Source organism: Hibiscus syriacus, unplaced genomic scaffold (genome assembly GCF_006381635.1).
Source record: "Hibiscus syriacus cultivar Baekdansim isolate YM2019G1 unplaced genomic scaffold, ASM638163v2 tig00110053_pilon, whole genome shotgun sequence".
NCBI lineage: Eukaryota > Viridiplantae > Streptophyta > Magnoliopsida > Malvales > Malvaceae > Hibiscus > Hibiscus syriacus.
The window spans coordinates 246246-265149 of NW_024062577.1; the positions used below are offsets into that span (position 1 = coordinate 246246).

At 36.5% G+C, this 18904-nt stretch overlaps 1 pseudogene; it reads right to left on the reverse strand.

The window, feature by feature from the left end:
• LOC120214097 overlaps positions 1 to 9183 on the reverse strand; it is a 47781-nt pseudogene extending 38598 nt beyond the window's left edge.
• Positions 9184 to 18904: the final 9721 nt, after the last annotated feature.

Below are 18904 nucleotides of genomic sequence, written 5' to 3' on the forward strand. Positions count from 1 at the left end.
AAGATTCTGAATACACTTCTGATAAATCATATTCTGAATAACTGATTATTACGTCAGTTAATGAACTCTTCCAATAGTGATTCTAACTTCCGACATTCTATTCGGTAAACTGAAGATTCTTATTTCTCCACCCAAAAAGATTATCCAATATTTGTAAATAATATTTGGAAACTCTAGTGTGTTCCCTACTCACGTGAATATTTTATCTGATTTTCGATTTGAATTTTGTTCTGACATCTAATCTGAAATCTGTTCTGATTCCTGACATGGATTTTGTTCTGATATCTGATCTGAATTATGTTTTATTTTCTGATATCTCCGTTTACTGACGGAAAATGTTTTATTTAGGGGGTATTGTTAGAGAAAGTATATATGCAGGTTCCTCAGCTTTGTGCTCAGGGCCTTACTGGTTGTACGGTTGGGTGTATGGTTCTGGGGAACCTACATATCATTGATTGTGTGGTTGGAGAGATTACTATGATTTTTGAATTTTTAATAATATGTTTTAAAAAATATCTGTATCTTTTCGTTGGTTTTGTGGGAATACACTAGATAATCTATTCTAATCTCCTGAACTCAGTCATCTGAAATATTTCTCTGAACTAAAAGCTCATTAACTGTTACTACCTAAAATATCAGTAAGATCTTCGTTCAATATAAAGATTTGTATGTGTCTGAACCGATAAGTAAATATATGTTTATCTGTATCTGCACGTTCTTCGACATCATCTGATAGTTCTGTATTACTGAGCTTTCCAAAGCTCACTCTGTTACTCACATTTTCAGGTTAAAAGAATCGTATCAGTGTATCTATCAACATCAGTAAAGGAGCTCTTTCGGCGTTGCTTGCAGAGTAAGATACATGTTATTAGGGGGTATGTAGTTGTATTTTGTTTTATATACGAGTCTGAAAAATCTATTTTATTTTTGCATACTGATAAATCATTTTATGAGTTTACATGTTTTAATAAAAGTTATAAATTTTTCGCTATTTTTATGGTGGGTCGCTCCAGTGGCTTTAATGTGATACTTCATATTGGATCGGGTATACTGTATCGGTCTGAAATGATTACATTTAGTGGTATCAGAGCCTAGGTTTGAGTCATAATTTTTCTAAATAGACCGGCCAGTATAATGTCAAAAGATGTCTGATCAGTACATGCTCCTAAACTACAATTATACTTCCTTAGCCGGAACTCCAAGGTTGAGTCCCTATCTGTAATGAGCAAACCGAAGTTTCTATACGTTAAGGCTCTACCTTTGCAAAAAGGAATACCAGTAAAATCTGTTTAAACTCTGTAAAGTACCTTACGAGCCATGTGAGAGTTATTTATCTGAGAAATTTCGATCCGATTCCAGAAATGAAATTGGGATATGTTATCTCTCTATTAGTCTAATTTCGTAACCAAGGCTGAATTGTTTCCGCAAGGATAAATTTGTTATGATTATTTTATTGGACTAAGGAAGAGTTCTGATGAGAATGTATACTCAACACGTTATGAATCAGTAGAGGACACGTACTTTGGTAAAAGCTACTTGAAGCTATGAAAGAACTAATGGAAGGTTCATTTCTGCAATTATGTGACATGAATGAATTTTGAGGACGAAATTCTTTTAAGGAGGGGAGAATTGTAACACCCCAATTTAGAGGTTAAATTTTTAGAAATTATAAAGTATTGAATTTAAGTGATATTTTGAAAGAAATTAAGGATTAAATTATAATATCACAAAGTTGGTAGACCATTTTAAGAAGAGTAGGAAATTCAGGGATCTAGTCCTGAATTTACCCATTTTTCTTATATGTTGATCTATAAGTTCTCCCCCGTATGTTTTATGCATAAATTTTCATTTTCTATCCTCCGGTCAACCCATTTTGAGCTCTGATCTATTCACCCTTCAAACCTCTAGTCGTGAATCGGCATCGTTCGTCGTAAATCTCAATCGAAAGTATTATCGATTTTAACTCAATCTCCGTTGGTTTTCTATCGATTCACGTCGATCCGGCCACCAGTTTACGACACCTCTTGCACCATCGTGTTCCTTGTGTCGTTCCGAGTCCACCGGTGTCCGTTACGTCACCGACGTCGCTGGCGCGTGAGGGGTGAGGAAGTCAAATTTTTGACGTTTCGGAATCAAGCTCTCCGCCATTCAAAATTTTGAACCGAGCTTGGTAAGTGTCTTAAAATCACTTAAAAAAATTTAGAAAATTTTCGGGAATTTTTAGGACACCCTAACATTATTCACGTGCCCCCATACGTTGCCCCTACGCGTGGGGATTGTATGGTAAGTGAGAGTAGTTTCGAAAGTCAACCCGACCCATTTGACCCAGTTTGACGCGACCCATTGACCCAACCCGCTGACTATTGACCACCGTTAACCGTTGACTTTGACCAAAAAAGTTAAAATTTTTGAAAAGTCATATTTTATGTTTTTCGACGTCTTTAGTTCGATTATGAAGTCCGTTTTTTCCAAATTCAAACCCGAAAACCTCCAAATTGTCAGTTAAACCCGTTGACTTTGACTAAAAAAGTTAAAAATTTTGAAAAGTCATATTTTATGTTTTCTGACGTCTTTAGTTCGATTCTGAAGTCCGTTTTTCCAAATTCAAACCCAACAACCTCCAAATTGTCAGTTAAACCCGTTGACTTTGACCAAAAAGTCACAATTTTTGAAAAGTCATATTTTATGTTTTTTGATGTTCTGAGTTTGATTACGAAATCTGTTTTTCCAAATTCGAACCAGAAAGCCTCCAAATTATCAGTCAATCCCGTTGACTTTGACATTGACCAAAAAGTCAAAATTTTCGAAAAATCATATTTTATGCTTTTCGACGTCCTGAGTCCGATTCACGTCAAAATATGACTTTTCGAAAATTTTGGCTTTGACCGAAAAAGTTAAAATTCTCGTAAAGTCTATTTTATGTTTTTCGACATCCTGAATTCGATTCCGAAGTCCTTTTTCTAAATTCAAACCCGAAAGCTTCCAAATTGTCAGTCAAACCCGTTGAATTTTACTTTAACCAAAAAGTCGAAATTTTCGAAAAGTCATATTTTTTGTTTTTTGACATCTTGAGTTCGATTATGAAGTCCGTTTTTCCAAATTTGAAACCAAAAACCTCCAAATTGTCAGTCAAACCCGTTGACATCGATCAAAAAGTCAAATTTTTTGAAAAGTCATATTATATTTTTCGACGTCCTGATTCCGATTCCAAAGTCCGTTTCGCCTAATTTAAATCCGGTAAGTTTTTTTTCACTGATTTATCACCCGATTCGATCCTTTTTTCATAATTAAGCTATATTTTTATGAAATTTGTAACCCCTAGACCCGGCCTATGCATTTCGACTAAGTCTAGTGGATCACATTCATGATTCTTAAAGACATTTTTCCGAAACTGTTATTCTATCAACAAAAAATCATATTTATAAATGACATTTATGAAATTATAATAAATTATACTATAAAAAAACCAACTCATAATTATGAGAAAAATAACAATTTAATTAAAACATGTCTTTAAAAATCCAAATTACAATAAATGGATATAAATTAGCAAAAGGAGTACTCATTATAAAATCTAATACTTTTAAAATAAGGCCCATGTTACCATAATAGAGTCAACTTAAAAGATAAAACATTACAATACGATATACTTCAAGAGATATGTTGATCCATCAAGTGCTTGATCCGAGTATCTATCCAACAGTATCTGAAAGGGGGATATATTTTCGAAAAGTGAGCTAGGCTCAGTGTGTCCTAATAGTACAATAAAATCATAGTAGGTACAGTAATTGAGTAATAGTTCATAAATTCATCATCAAACCATAATGAAGTTTAACTTTTGAAACTCGTAATTTAAAACCCTTCTCATGTACACCATCTGCAATTCCCAGAACTGCGTCCATAGGGCTTACCTTAAGCACACAGCAGAAAGGAAGCCAACCTAAAGATAGGCTTTGAGGCCTGTATGCTTAAGTCCATAAGTCCGTAGGGCTTATTCTAAGCACACAGCAAAGGGGGCCAACTTAATGAAGCATCTTGAGGCCCGTGGGCCTACCCAAGAGTCACATTAGGTCCATAAGGTTTACCAGCGTGATCAAAGCTGTACCTCCGTAATGCAATCCAACCCAAAATCAGTATTTCAAAAAATACTATTTATGCAGTAAGCATAATTTCCATAATTTCATAATCAATATTATCATATACCAATGAAAACCAATCATATATGAATCATATTCCATAAACCATCACCAGTAAATAGGTGGATTAATAAAACATTAAACCATAGCTTTCAATGTACCATATTTCAAAACATATAAAACAATCAAGTAGTACACAAGGAACACACCTCGACAATAGGTTCAAATAGTAGATCTAGTGATTGCTGGCCTCGCCACGCTCTGCTACTGTTTTCGAACCTAATCCATAATAACACTATATTACTAATGGGTAACAAAATTAATTTCTGAAATCATAAAATTTACGGGTCTTACGGGTGAATACTGGCACACGCGGCTTAACCGATCTAGAGGAGTTGGGTCGAGCTGTTGAACGGTCAGGAGAGTCTCTTGTACCTTCAAACATTAATAATTTATCAGTCCCAAGTCTTACTCAACCATTCAAAGCTTAAACTCTTTAGTACATAAGCATTTTTCGGATTTGACTATCAATTTGAAGGCTTTCGAGTCTGAATTTGATCAAACAGAGTGCGGAATCAGAATCAGGGAGTCGAACAACATAAAGTATGACTTTTCAAAAATTCAAATTCTTGGTCAAAATCAAAGTCAACGGGTTTGACTGATGATTTGGAGGCCTTCGGGTTCGAATTTGGAAAAACGGACTTCAGAAACGGATTCGGCACGTCGAAAAATGTCAGAATAGGTATACTCGAACAAAATCAAAAGGTCGTTTAATGGCCGTTTAAAGCCGGTTAAAGGGGTTCAATAGACCACTTCGAAAAATACAAAAATATCACCTTTATTAAAAATAATTACCAAAATATCACCATTTTACAAATAATTCCCAAAATTTCATCATTTTAAAAATAATTACTAGAATATCACTATTTTTTAAAAAAATTCCCAAAATATCACCTTTTTCAAAATAATTCCCAAAATGTCACTGGGCCGGGTCGGGTCAGGTCAGATCGGTCAACCCTGTTCATATCGGTTTGAACCGGTCAAGCCGGTCACAATATCACCCAACCGTTCGCATCCTTCCCTACGCGCAGGGGCGGCGCGTGGGGGCACGTGAGACCTCCTTCGGTCTCCAAAATTTCCTGCAAAAATTTCCAAAAATTATTTTAAGCGATTTTGAGTCACTTACCAACCTCGGTTCAAATTTTTGAACGGTGGAGAGCTCGATTTCAACTCGGTCGAATCTTTGACCGCTCCACCTCCCTCACGCGTCACCGCTTACGGAGACAGGAAGGACACCGTCGTACTCGGAATGACACAAGGAACACGATGGTGCGGGAGGTGTCAAAAACTGATCAACGATTGGAGATAAATTTAAGATTTTCTCGGCGGTGGTGCTAAAAAAAGTCGAGACTTTGACTCGAAATTCACGTCGTTTGGCAGCGTTTCGCTATAATTGGTTTACTGGGTTTTGATCACGGGTCGAAGATGAACACGACGGTGGTTTTAATTTTACGATTGGAGCTCGGACGGCGTCAGAATCGGACTTGAAATGAGGGGGTGCGAGAGAGTAAAGCTTTGTAATTGTTTCTGGAATGAAACCAGAAAAACACATTTATCATATTTAAGTTTGAAAGCTGCCGACACTCCTTGGCTAAATTCATGGATTGGTCCCTGAATTTCTTTTATTTCTAAAATAGCCTATAAATTTTCATAAATTTCAATTTAGTCACCAAATTACACCGATTTAAACATTTTTTTTCAAATTTTCCGGGTTGTTACAATTCTCCCCCTCTATATGACAAATCAGGTCTCAACTCTACCTCTTCAACCTGAATGATGTGACCGGGATCTGGACAGTATCGCCTTAATATTGATACATGAAAGACATCATGAATACGATTGAGCTCAGGAGGCAACTCAAGCTGATGTGCAACAGGTCCTATCCTCTTCAAAATACGAAATGGTCCAATAAATCTTGGGCTCAATTTACCCTTACGCCCGAATCTCAATACTTTCTTTCAGGGTGACACTTTTAAAAAGACCTAATCTCCAACTTCAAACTGAATATCCTTCCTCCTTTGATCTGCATAATAATTCTGTCTATCAAATGCCACTTTCAGACGGTCACGAATCAATCTGACTGTGTCTTCCGTCTCGCGTATTAACTCACCAAAGTCTTCCGATCACGCAACTCAATCCAACATATCGGAGTGCGACATTTACGCCCATAGAGTGCTTTGTAGGGTGCCATACGAATTCTAGTCTGATAACTGTTATTGTAAGCAAATTCAGCCAATGGCAAAAAATTCTCCCAGCTACCATGAAAATCAATTACGTAACCCCGCAACATATCCTCCAGAATCTGAATCACTCTCTCAGATTGACCATCAGTTTGTTGATGAAAAGATGTACTATAATCCAATCTTGTTCCCAAAGCTGTATGTAGCGCCTTCCAAAATCTCGAAGTAAATCTCGGATCTCGATCAGAAATAATAGACAATGGAACACCATGCAATCTGACAATCTCCGAAATATAAATCTCGCCAGCTTGTCCAAAGTATAATTTACTCGCACAGGAATGAAGTGAGCTGACTTTGTAAGTCTGTCAACAATCACCCAAATTGAATCCTTTTTCGAAGGAGTCATAGGTAATCCGGTAATAAAATCCATAGTAATACGCTCCCATTTCCATTTAGGAATCTTGATAGGTTGTAACAAACCTGATGGATGTTGATGTTCTGCTTTAACTTGCTGACAAGTCAAACACCTAGCTACAAAATCCGAGATGTCCTTCTTCATGCCGACCCAATGATACCTCTCTCTCAAGTTCATGTAAATCTTATCTCCACAGGGTGCATAGCATATGGACTACTGTGAGCCTCATTAAGAATAATCTGCCTCAACTCAGAATCATCGGGCACACAATATCGACCCTTAAAGCATAAAACTTCATCCTGATCAAGGGCATAATCTGAGCTTGTCCCCTGCTCTATTTGCTCAAAGATGGATAGCAAGGAGCTATCAAGGGGCTGCTTAACTTTAATTTCGTCAACCAAAGTCGACTTAACTTGTAGTTCGGCTAACAAAGTGCCATCGTAATATAAATTCATCCTGGCCATTAAAGACCTCAACTCCAATACCGCCTTTCGACTCAAAGCATCCGCCACAATGTTAGCTTTACCAGGGTGATAATCAATCACACAATCATAATCCTTTAGAAGCTCTAGCCAGCGCCGTTGTCTCAAATTAAGCTCCTTCTGGGTCAGAAGATACTTTAAGCTCTTATGATCAGTGAAAATGTAACACTTCTCTCCATAAAGATAGTGTCTCCAAATCTTCAAGGCAAAAATCACTGCTGCTAACTCCAAATCATTAGTAGGATAATTACACTCATACGGTCGCAGTTGACGTGACGCATAAGCCAATACCTTAGCCTCCTGCATTAGAACATAACCAAGTCCTGAATGTGAAGCATCACTATACACTGTAAAATCCTTCCCGGACTCTGGTTGAATCAACACTGGTGCTTGAGTCAAAACTGCCTTTAATTTTTCAAAGCTCTCCTATTGTGCCTCGCCCCAATCAAACGGCACGTTCTTCCTTAACAACTTTGTCAAATGAGTAGCAATGATTGAGAAACCCTCGATAAAACGTCGATAATATCCAGCCAAGCCCAAGAAACTGCGGATCTTAGAGATGTTCTTGGGTTGTTTCCAATGTAAAATAGCCTCGATCTTGCTTGGATCGACCTGAATACCTCGAGCAAAAATAATGTGCCCCAAAAATGACACTTCTTGAAGCCAAACTCACACTTGCTTAGTTTGACATATAGTCGATGCTCTCTTAAGGTCCGCAGAACAATCTTCAAATGCTCATCATGCTCTGTTTCCGTCTGAGAATAAACCAGAATATCATCAATAAAGACAACCACAAATTGATCCAAATATGGTCGGAACACACGATTCATCAAATCCATGAAAGTTGCTGTAGCGTTCGTCAAACCAAAAGGCATTACTAAGAATTCATAATGACCATATCTAGTGCGAATGGTCGTTTTTGCAACATCGGACCCCTTAACTTTCAATTGGTAATACCCCGAACGAAGATTAATCTTAGAGAATACAATAGCTCCTCGCAACTGATCAAATAAGTCGTCAATCCTGGGTAATGGGTACTTATTCTTGACCGTCATCTTGTTCAACTTTCGATAGTCAATACATAGCCTTAGCGACCCATCCTTCTTTTTCACAAACAAAACTAGAGCTCCCCAGGGTGAGGTACTATGCCGAATAAATCCTCGATTGAATAATTCTTGCAATTGGACCTTCAACTCCTTAATTTCCTTTGGAGCCATGTGATAAGGTGCCATAGAAATAGATGAAGATCTCGGATAAGTCTCAATCTATAACTCTACCTCTCTATCAGGAGGTAACCCAGGCAACTCCTCCGGAAAAACATCAGGAAACTCGCTAATTGTACGAATCTCCTCGATCGTGGACAAGGAACCTTTAGTGTTCAAAATATAGGCAATGAAAGTCTCATATCCCTTCCTGATCATACGATCAATTTCCATAGCTGAAACAATATTGGAGAGATAGCCACGCCGTTCTCCAATTAACACAACAGTCCGACCATCTGAAGTCTTCAGAGTAGCTCGCTTGTATTCGCAATCCAGATTAACCTTGTGTTTATTCAACCAATCCATCCCAAGAATTAGATCAAACTCCTCTAAATGAAGCTCCATAAGATCAGCGAGAAAAATTTCTCCCTGAACCTTCAGAGGACAACGCCGAAATAATTTATTCACTAATATTGTCTGTCCTACTGGACTCGTAACCGTAATAGTATTATCAGTGTTCTCGATCAGAATCTGAAGGTTTCGAGATACTGAACTCGATACATATGAGTGGGTGGAGCCATTGTCCAGTAATGCAAAGTATGGAATAGAATATATAGTAAATGTACCTTCAATAACCTCAGGCTCATCTTTGTCATCCTGACGTCTAGTGGCATAATCCAACGCTGGCTGTCTAGCCTCAGAAACCATTGGCTCTCTATTCAGCTGAGGTCAGGCTCTACTATCTGTTCTAGATGCTGATCCGGAAGGTCTTCCCTGACTACGACCTCTGGTTGGAGTCTGAACTGATGCCTGGGAACGCGCAGGAGTCTGGTTAGTTGTCCTCTCAGATGAAACTAACTCTGGGAAATCCCTCAGGAAATGACCACTGGATCCACAATGGTAACAAAGTCCCATCTTCTTACGACATTCTCCTCTGCGTCGAATACCACAATACTCACATAGGGGCCCATAATAAAACGACGAGGAACCACCTCGACTGACAACTGAAGGTGAAGATACTACAGGCCTAGAACTGGTATTGCTTCTCAAAGGACCTGAAGTACGAGTCTTCTTTCCAGGACGTGTAGAGAACTCGTTCGGACCAGAAAATTTCCCAGGCCGCTCTCGATCAACACGATATCTTGCTGGAGCTAAGGTCTCTACCTCCTCAGCATCTTTCGCTCTGCCCACCAGCACATCAAAAATCTCATCTTGATGGGTAACAACCTACCTACGTAGCTCATATCTGAGTCCGAGAGCAAATTTACGGCATCGATCTCTCTCAGTAGGTACCATACTGAATTCATACTTTAGCAACTTCAAGAACTCGATCTCATACTCAGAAACAATCATGTCTCGCTGAACTAGGTCCTGGAACTGCTGTCGTCTCAGAGCTAAGTAACGCTCTCCCAAAAAACGGCTTCTAAAGCGTTCCTTAAAGAAATCCCAAGTCAGACGATCAGCCGAAACACTACTGATTCCAACCAGGTGTGGGCATTGCCATCTAACATCGCCACTGCACCCAGATATCTCTTAGTTGGATCTAATACTAACTGATACATGTGTCTTTCTGTATCCTGGAGCCAATCTTCCGCTTCAGTAGGAGGTCCACCAATCTGTTATCCAAAATTTCTGACTCTATTGACAATCAAAGTCTGAAAAATAGGCACCTCGGATCCAACACCAGTAGTTCTGACCGCTCCCTGAATCAACTGTAGAAATTGTCTACTAAAATTATCATCAGGTGCAACTATGGTAGAATCAGGCTCAATATCAGTCGCTCCTATGATCGGTGTAGTCATGCCAATACCAGCGATAGGAGGTAAATTCGTCGGGGTCGCAGGAGTAGGATCACCTGTCGGAGGTAGGGAATCTACTCGAATCTCATCGATTGGGTCTGCAAATCTAGCCATTCGACCTCGTCCACGGCTAGTTCGACGTCCACATCTAGCACTCATTTTGGTAGATCTCTAGTTTACTACAGAAGATAAAACTTAGGGTTAGATAAGCACTTGGAGTATCTAACACAATTAAAACCGTAAAAACTTTGAGACATGGCCTTAGCAACTTATTTTGAAAAATATTTCAAAACCAAATTTTCAATTTGGACTCATACACAGTCCGAGGTTTTAAAACCAAAAGCTCTGATACCAATTAAATGTAACCCCCTATACCCGACCTATGCATTTCGACTAAGTCTAGTGGATCACATTCATGATTCTTAAAGACATTTTTCCGAAACTGTTATTCTATCAACAAAAATCATATTTATAAATGACATTTATGAAATTATAATAAATTATACTATAAAAAAAACCAACTCATAATTATGAGAAAAATAACAATTTAATTAAAACATGTCTTTAAAAATCCAAATTACAATAAATGGATATAAATTAGCAAAAGGAGTACTCATTATAAAATCTAATACTTTTAAAATAAGGCCCATGTTACCATAATAGAGTCAACTTAAAAGATAAAACATTACAATACGATATACTTCAAGAGATATGTTGATCCTCCAAGTGCTTGATCCGAGTATCTAACCAACAGTATCTGAAAGGGGAAAATATTTTCGAAAAGTGAGCTAGGCTCAGTGTGTCCCAATAGTACAATAAAATCATAGTAGGTACAGTAATTGAGTAATAGTTCATAAATTCATCATCAAACCATAATGAAGTTTAACTTTTGAAACTCGTAATTTAAAACCCTTCTCTTGTACACCATCCGCAATTCCCCAGAACTGCGTCCATAGGGCTTACCTTAAGCACACAGCAGAAAGGAAGCCAACCTAAAGATAGGCTTTGATGCCTGTATCCTTAAGTCCGTAAGTCCGTAGGGCTTACTCTAAGCACACAGCAAAGGGGGCCAACCTAATGAAGCATCTTGAGGCCCGTGGGCCTACCCAAGAGTCACATTAGGTCCATAAGGTTTACCAGCGTGATCAAAGCTGTACCTCCGTAATGCAATCCAACCCAAAATCAGTATTTCAAAAATACTATTTATGCAGTAAGCATAATTTCCATAATTTCATAATCAATATTATCATATACCAATGAAAACCAATCATATATCAGTCATATTCCATAAACCATCACCAGTAAATAGGTGGATTAATAAAACATTAAACCATAGCTTTCAATGTACCATATTTCAAAACATATAAAACAATCGAGTAGTACACAGGGAACACACCTCGACAATAGGTTCAAATAGTAGATCTAGTGATTGCTGGCCTCGCCACGCTCTGCTACTGTTTTCGAACCTAATCCATAATAACACTATATTACTAATGGGTAACAAAATTAATTTATGAAATCATAAAATTTACGAGTCTTACGGGTGAATACTGGCACACGCGGCTTAACCGATCTAGAGGAGCTGGGTCGAGCTGTCGAACGGTCAGGAGAGTCTCTTGTACCTTCAAACATTAATAATTTATCAGTCCTAAGTCTTATTCAACCATTCAAAGCTTAAACTCTTTAGTACATAAGCATTTTTTGGATTTGACTATCAATTTGAAGGCTTTCGAGTCTGAATTTGATTAAACGGAGTGTGGAATCGGAATCATGGCGTCGAACAACATTAAGTATGACTCTTTGAAAATTCAAATTTTTGGTCAAAATCAAAGTCAACGGGTTTGACTGATGATTTGGAGGCCTTCGAGTTTGAATTTGGAAAAGCGGACCTCGGAAACGGATTCAGCACGTCGTAAAATGTCAGAGTAGGTATACTCGAACAAAATCAAGGTCGTTTAATGGTCGTTTAAAGCCGGTTAAAGTTATGGTCAAAGGGGTTCAATAGTCCACATTCGAAAAATACAAAAATATCACCTTTATTAAAAATAATTACCAAAATATCATCGTTTTACAAATAATTCCCAAAATGTCATCATTTTAAAAATAATAACCAGAATGTCACTATTTTTAAAAAAAAAAATCCTAAAATGTAACTTTTTCCAAAATAATTCCTAAAATGTCACTTTTTTCAAAATAATTTTCAAAATGTCACTTTTTTCAAATAATTCTCAAAATGTCACTGGGTCGGGTCGGGTCAACGGTCTGGTCGGGTCAGGTCAGACCGGTCAGACCGGTCAACCCGATTCAGACCAGTTTGGACCGGTCAAGCTGGTCACAACATCACCTAACCGTTCGCATCCTTCCCCACGAACAGGGGTGGCGCGTGAGACCTCCTCCGGTCTCCAAAAATTCCTGCAAAAATTTCCAAAAATTATTTTAAGCGATTTTGAGTCACTTACCAACCTCGGTTCAAATTTTTGAACGGTGGAGAGCTCGATTTCAACTCGGCCGAATCTTTGACCGCTCCACCTCCCTCACGCGCCGCCGCCTACGGAGACAGAAAAGAACATCGTCGTACTCGGAACGACACAAGTAACACGATGGTGCGGGAGGTGTCAAAAACCGATCAACGATCGGAGATGAATTTAAGATTTTCTCGGCGGTGGTGCTAAAAACGTCGAGACTTTGACTCGAAATTCACGTCGTTTGGCAGCGTTTTGCTATAATTGGTTTACTGGATTTTGATCACGGGTGAAGATGAACACGACGGTGGTTTTAATTTTACGATTGGAGCTCGGACGGTGTCGGAATTGGACTTGAAAGGAGTGGGTGCGAGAGAGTAAAGCTTTGCAATTGTTTCTGGTATGAAACCAGAAAAACACATTTCACATATTTAAGTTTGAAAGCTGCCGACACTCCTTGGCTAAATTTAGGGATTAGTCCCTAAATTTCTTTTACTTTTAAAATAGCCTACAAATTTTTCATAAATTTTAATTTAGTCACCAAATTACACCGATTTAAACATATTTTTTCAAATTTTCCAGGTTGTTACAAAATTTCTATTGACATGTATCTGAGGAGTTATTGGAAGTTGATTTCAAGATCGAGGACGTTCGAATAGAGTTTAAATGGTCGATCAGTATGACACATAAATCGAGACAATACATTACTATCTCTTTATGCTTTATGGAACATGTTAATAATGGATAAATGGATGGATGTATATGATTGGTCTATTATGCTTGTTTGATTATGGATGGATTCGAACCGCCGTTGACCCGACCTACTGATCGTTGATCGCCGTTGACCGTTGAACGAAAAAGTCAAATTTTTTGAAAAGTCATATTTTATGTTTTTCGATTAGGTAGAATTACGAAAATACCCTTATATTGTAAAAGACAAGAATTAACCCTTGAAGTTGGATAAGAAGTTTGTAAAGACATATTGATCTGATGAAACTACTGATGTGTATAGAAAATACTAGTTTTGCTTAAGAATCTGGATAACTGATTTCTAAACCAAGATGGCTTGTACAAGATACTAGAAGTTTGATAAGGAATAATTTAAAGTTTAGAGATTATCCGGGAAAACAATTAACCCTAGAATCTCTAAATTATAATTATCCTTGTTAAGAATTTTAATACCGAAATTATATGGTTAAGAAATTACGAAAATGCCCTTGAAAGGTAAAAATAATCCGAGTTGACCCTGAATAAGATAGTACTTTGAGGATTCGTACTTAACTCGATAAATTATAGATTTGATTATTAATATCTTATCTTTGTATAGAAAATTCTTGATAACCTGTTTGTAACATATGAGAAGGCACTTGACTCGAAAATCTCTGAGTTTTGAGTAAATACATGAAGAATAATTTATTGAGGGTGCTCTTTTTTCAGAATTGTTTGAAATGACTGGAATATATGATAAGTTTGAATTAAATAATAAGACCGGATGGAAGGAAATGATTGAAATACTCTAGATCTGTAAAATGACCAAAATACCCCTATAATGAAAATGACTCAAGAATATCACCAAGCCCAGGAATTAATAGATATCCTCAAACTTTGAAATGAATGGAAAAACATTAAGCACCAAAATGCTCTTATGGCTTAGACTAAGTAAAGTCTTGGATTAATTAAGAAATCCAAATAAACATAGGTGTTGTACTACCCTTAAAAGTTATAGAACTCAACTTAAGTGAGTTGACCAACGCTAATGCTATGCCAATACTTGAATAATATAGACACCACTCGAATCTTGGTTCGTCTCCTCAAGTTTGGATCGATGATAATTCTGAAAGTACTCAGCTCAGCTCAACTCTAGATCGCATTCAGTACTAAGAAGTAGATATTCGTTAGACAAATCAACTACGAATACCAAATTGAACTGAACGGAAGTATAATATGTATTAAAATTCAGAAACGTTCGAATTACTCTTGAAAACTCTGAAGTAACCGGGATAGACTTGACTAGTAAGTGATCTAAGTAAGCTCAATGACTGAGGATTAAATAAGTGATTTGGATGAGTCTGGGAATGCTAATGAACTTATATGATGTACTATCCTTCTAGGTCATGAACTACAAATCAAGCACGTCAGCATTTTATGATATTGTGGAAGCGTGGAAATGAAATAAATATATTAGAAGATCTATTCAGCGATGATTCCAAAGATGATCTATGGACAATAATTTTTTGTATTAAAGAGTAAATACCCTAGAAGGACAATGAATTGACCAGTCGACGAGTATTAGTTCTGGGAACTATTCATCTAAGAGTTGTTCGATAATCCGATCAATCGACATAGATTGTAAAGGTCCTGAATCTTCGTTCTTCCTTATCAGCTCAAATTACTCTAGTCATGTATGAAAACGGAAGTAACTCAGATGTAAAGGATTATGAATACCCTTCTGATTACGTAGAGCTTCCGAGAAATGTCTGAATAAGATGATCGTGATAAATCATATTCTGAATAACTGATTATTCTGTCAGTTAATGAACTCTTCCAATAGTGATTCTAACTTCCGACATTCTATCGGTAAACTGAAGATTCGTGTTTCTCCACCCGATAAGATTATCTAATATCTCTTACTAATATTTGGAAACTCTAGTGTGTTCCCTACTCACATGAATATTTTATATGATTTCCGATTTGAATTATGTTCTGACATCTGATCTGAAATCTGTTCTGATTCCTGGCCTGGATTCTGTTCTGATATTTGATCTGAATTATGTTTTGTTTTCTGATATCTCCATTTACTGACAGAAAATTTTTATTTGGGAGTATTGTTGGAGAAAGTATATTTGCAGGTTCCTCGGCTTTATGCTCAGGGCCTTACTGGCTGTGCGGTTGGGTGTATAGTTCTGGGAAACCTACACATTATTGGTTGTGCGGTTAGAGGGATTACTATGATTTTTTATTTTTAATAATATATTTTAAAAAGATCTGTATATTTTCGTTTGTTTTGTGGGAATACACTAGATAACCTATTCTGATCTCCTGAAATTAGTCATCCGAAATATTTCTCTAAACTGAAAGCTCATTGTCTGTTACTACTTGAAATATCAGGAAGATCTCCGCTCAACATAAAGATCTGTAGGTGTCTGAACCGATAAAGAAATATATGTTTATCTGTATTTGCACGTTCTTAAGCATCATCTAATAGTTCTGTATTACTGAGCCTTCCAAAGCTCACTCTATTACTCGTCTTTTCAGGTTAAAAGAATCGTACTAGTGCATCTATCGACATCAGTAAAGGAGTTCTTCCGGCGTTTCTTGCAAAGTAAGGTACATGTGATTAGGGGGCATGTAATTGTATTTTGTTTTATATACGAGTCTGAAAAATCTATTTTATTTCTGTATACTGATAAATCATTTTATGAGTTTACATGTTTTAATAAAAGTTTTAAATTTTTCGCTATTTTTACGGCGGATCGCTCCAGTGGCCCTAATATGACACTCCAGATCGAATCGAGTATATTGTATTGGTCTGATAGGGTTACAATAACCCTTACCTAAACCCATCAACATCCCACCAAATAAAGCAGGAAAAATAAACATAAAGAGAGGAGACCGTTTGGTGGAAAAAGGAGGAGAAAAACCATTCGGTGAGAACACAATCAAAGAGAAAAAAACAGAGAGCAAAACCCATTTGAAACTAAAAAAAAATAAAGGAAAATAGAGAGTAAGGGAAGAGAACACTCACTGAGTACCAAGTTCGTCGGAGGCAAGGATGGGTCACTAGATCTTCATTTTCTCGAAAGGTGTAAACTTAGATCTACAACTTTAGGAAGGGTTTTATGGAAAAATAGGCTAGTAATCGGGCTGAGGGTTAAAAGAGGAGTCTTTGGGGGGTTTCTCTTACTCCGACCCGCCGTGTGCCGTTGTGGGACACAACCGGTAACGAAGCTTTTTTTCCCGACGAGGGGAATGTTGAGAGAGTTTTGAGAGACTCTCTCTCTCTCTTTCCCGTTTTCTGAAATGAATCAAATGAAAGAATGAAAGGAGAAAAGCCGGTTGTTGGGCTTATATATCCCAAACAAAACGAATTTTTCAGCATTTATATTTTGGCCGTGTTATTATTCTACTGTGTATTCTTGTAAATATTTGACTTTGGTCCCAGTGTTTATAAATGTTCCATTTTAGTCATTGATTTTAATGTTGTGTATTTTTTTAATGTTCAAATTTGGCCATGACATTTGTGAATCTTTTATTTTGGTCATCGTTTAAGCATTGAGTTTAATTGTTGTTTGATCCTTTAGGTTTTTGGTTTGTTTTATTTTATTCCTAATATTGTTTAAGGGATATTTTCATTTTTAGTACATATGTTATTTAGTATTTTCAATTTTTGGAACCTTATTTATTTTATTTGTGTTTTAGTCCCTTAAATGTCTTTTTTTACTATTTTAGACCCTTTAATTTTCTATTTTTGGTATTTAGTCCCTTAGGCTTACATTTTTGCCATTTTAATCCTTTAAATTCATGTTTGTACTATTTTAGTCCTTTGAGTTTTTGTTTTTCTCCATTTTGGTCCTTGTAAGTTCAAACACTTACTTTTTGCTCATTTTGTATTTCGATTTGTAATATTTATTTGTTTTCATTTTAGTCCCTTATGTATGTACATGTTGTAAATGTTATTATTTTATGTTGTAATTATTTTATTTTACCTCTTATTTGTTTCTATTATATTTTCTTAAATATTAATGTTGTCTGAATTGTTTCCAGAACACATATTTGTAGAACAGGCATGGAAAGTATCACTAGATCGAAGTGGTACAATCCGACATGATGTTCAAATAAAATGAAAATTGAAATAAATGGATTTTATTTTAGTTAATTCATTCATTTTATTTCATGTTGAACAATGCAATGCATGTTTTTAAATAGCAATTTATTTTAATTTATGCAAAGTGTCAATTTTCAATTTATATTCGATTCGAGTTTTATCACTGATGAGGAATATTCTTTACGAACGAGAAATAGTTGAAATAGCTTTCCCGACGGAGGATAACAAATTTCAATATTTCTTATCGAGCTAAAGGATTTTCTTCAAATTACTGAATCAAAACAAATTAATTAAATTTCAATAAATGGATCATAATTTAATTTTATATTCGATTCATGATTTTCACCATTACGACAACATGTAAGCGACACAGTACCAATTTTGGGCGCGTGGGGGTGCTAATCCTTCCCCAAGCGTAATCGATTCTCGAACTTGTTTTAATCGAATCTTTGGTAAACGTATATCAACTTTTGTCTTAAAAATGATTTTTCTTAAAAAAAATAAAATACGTTTTTAGGTATTCGACTTACCTAGCCCAAAGGTCAATGGCGACTCATTTTCAATTCTATCCAATTTAATTCAAAATTCGCCAATTTTTCAAATTAAAATCATAACTGTTTTTAAAACAATAAACAATTGTTTCACCTGAAAAATGGTTATGACACGCGTTACTTATATATTCTTTCAATTTGGTCCTTATTTTAATAAATTATTAAAATTATAACATGTGTCATTATTCGATTGGAAAACTAATTTATTTTAATTTATTTTTAATTTATATATTTACTTTCCTCCAATCAAAAGGTGACATGTGTGACCTCTAGTTGAAAGAAAATAAACCATTGTATAAAGGGGCAAGTGGGATTTAAACCAAAGACCTCTTGGGTGAAGGAGAAAATGACTTTTTGGCCCAATAGGGCTTTTGGATTAATAATTTAAGGTTTTACCCATCCTCCAATTTTAATTAGGGATCTATGGCATTTGTTACAGTGTCGGTGTAACTCTTCATCTCAAGGTGACGAGTTTCATGGAATATTATTTTTTAATAGACCCGAATGAGTAGGTCTCACATTGGCCATTAATTTATTATTTTTAAGTAGACTCTTCATGTCGAGATAACGAGTCCAATAAAAATTATTTTTTGATTATTGAGAAAAAATTAAGCTAGATGTTTTGTAGTTGTTGGTTAACGGGTAGTTGTGCAACGGTCACAATGGAACTCGTCACATCAAGGTGACGAAGATGTCTAAGTATGTTGCATTGCTTCCCATGAAGCTCTAACCCAAGTTGGATGAGTCTCAGTTGGAGTATGATATGCATGATAGAAACTTAAACTAGCCTGA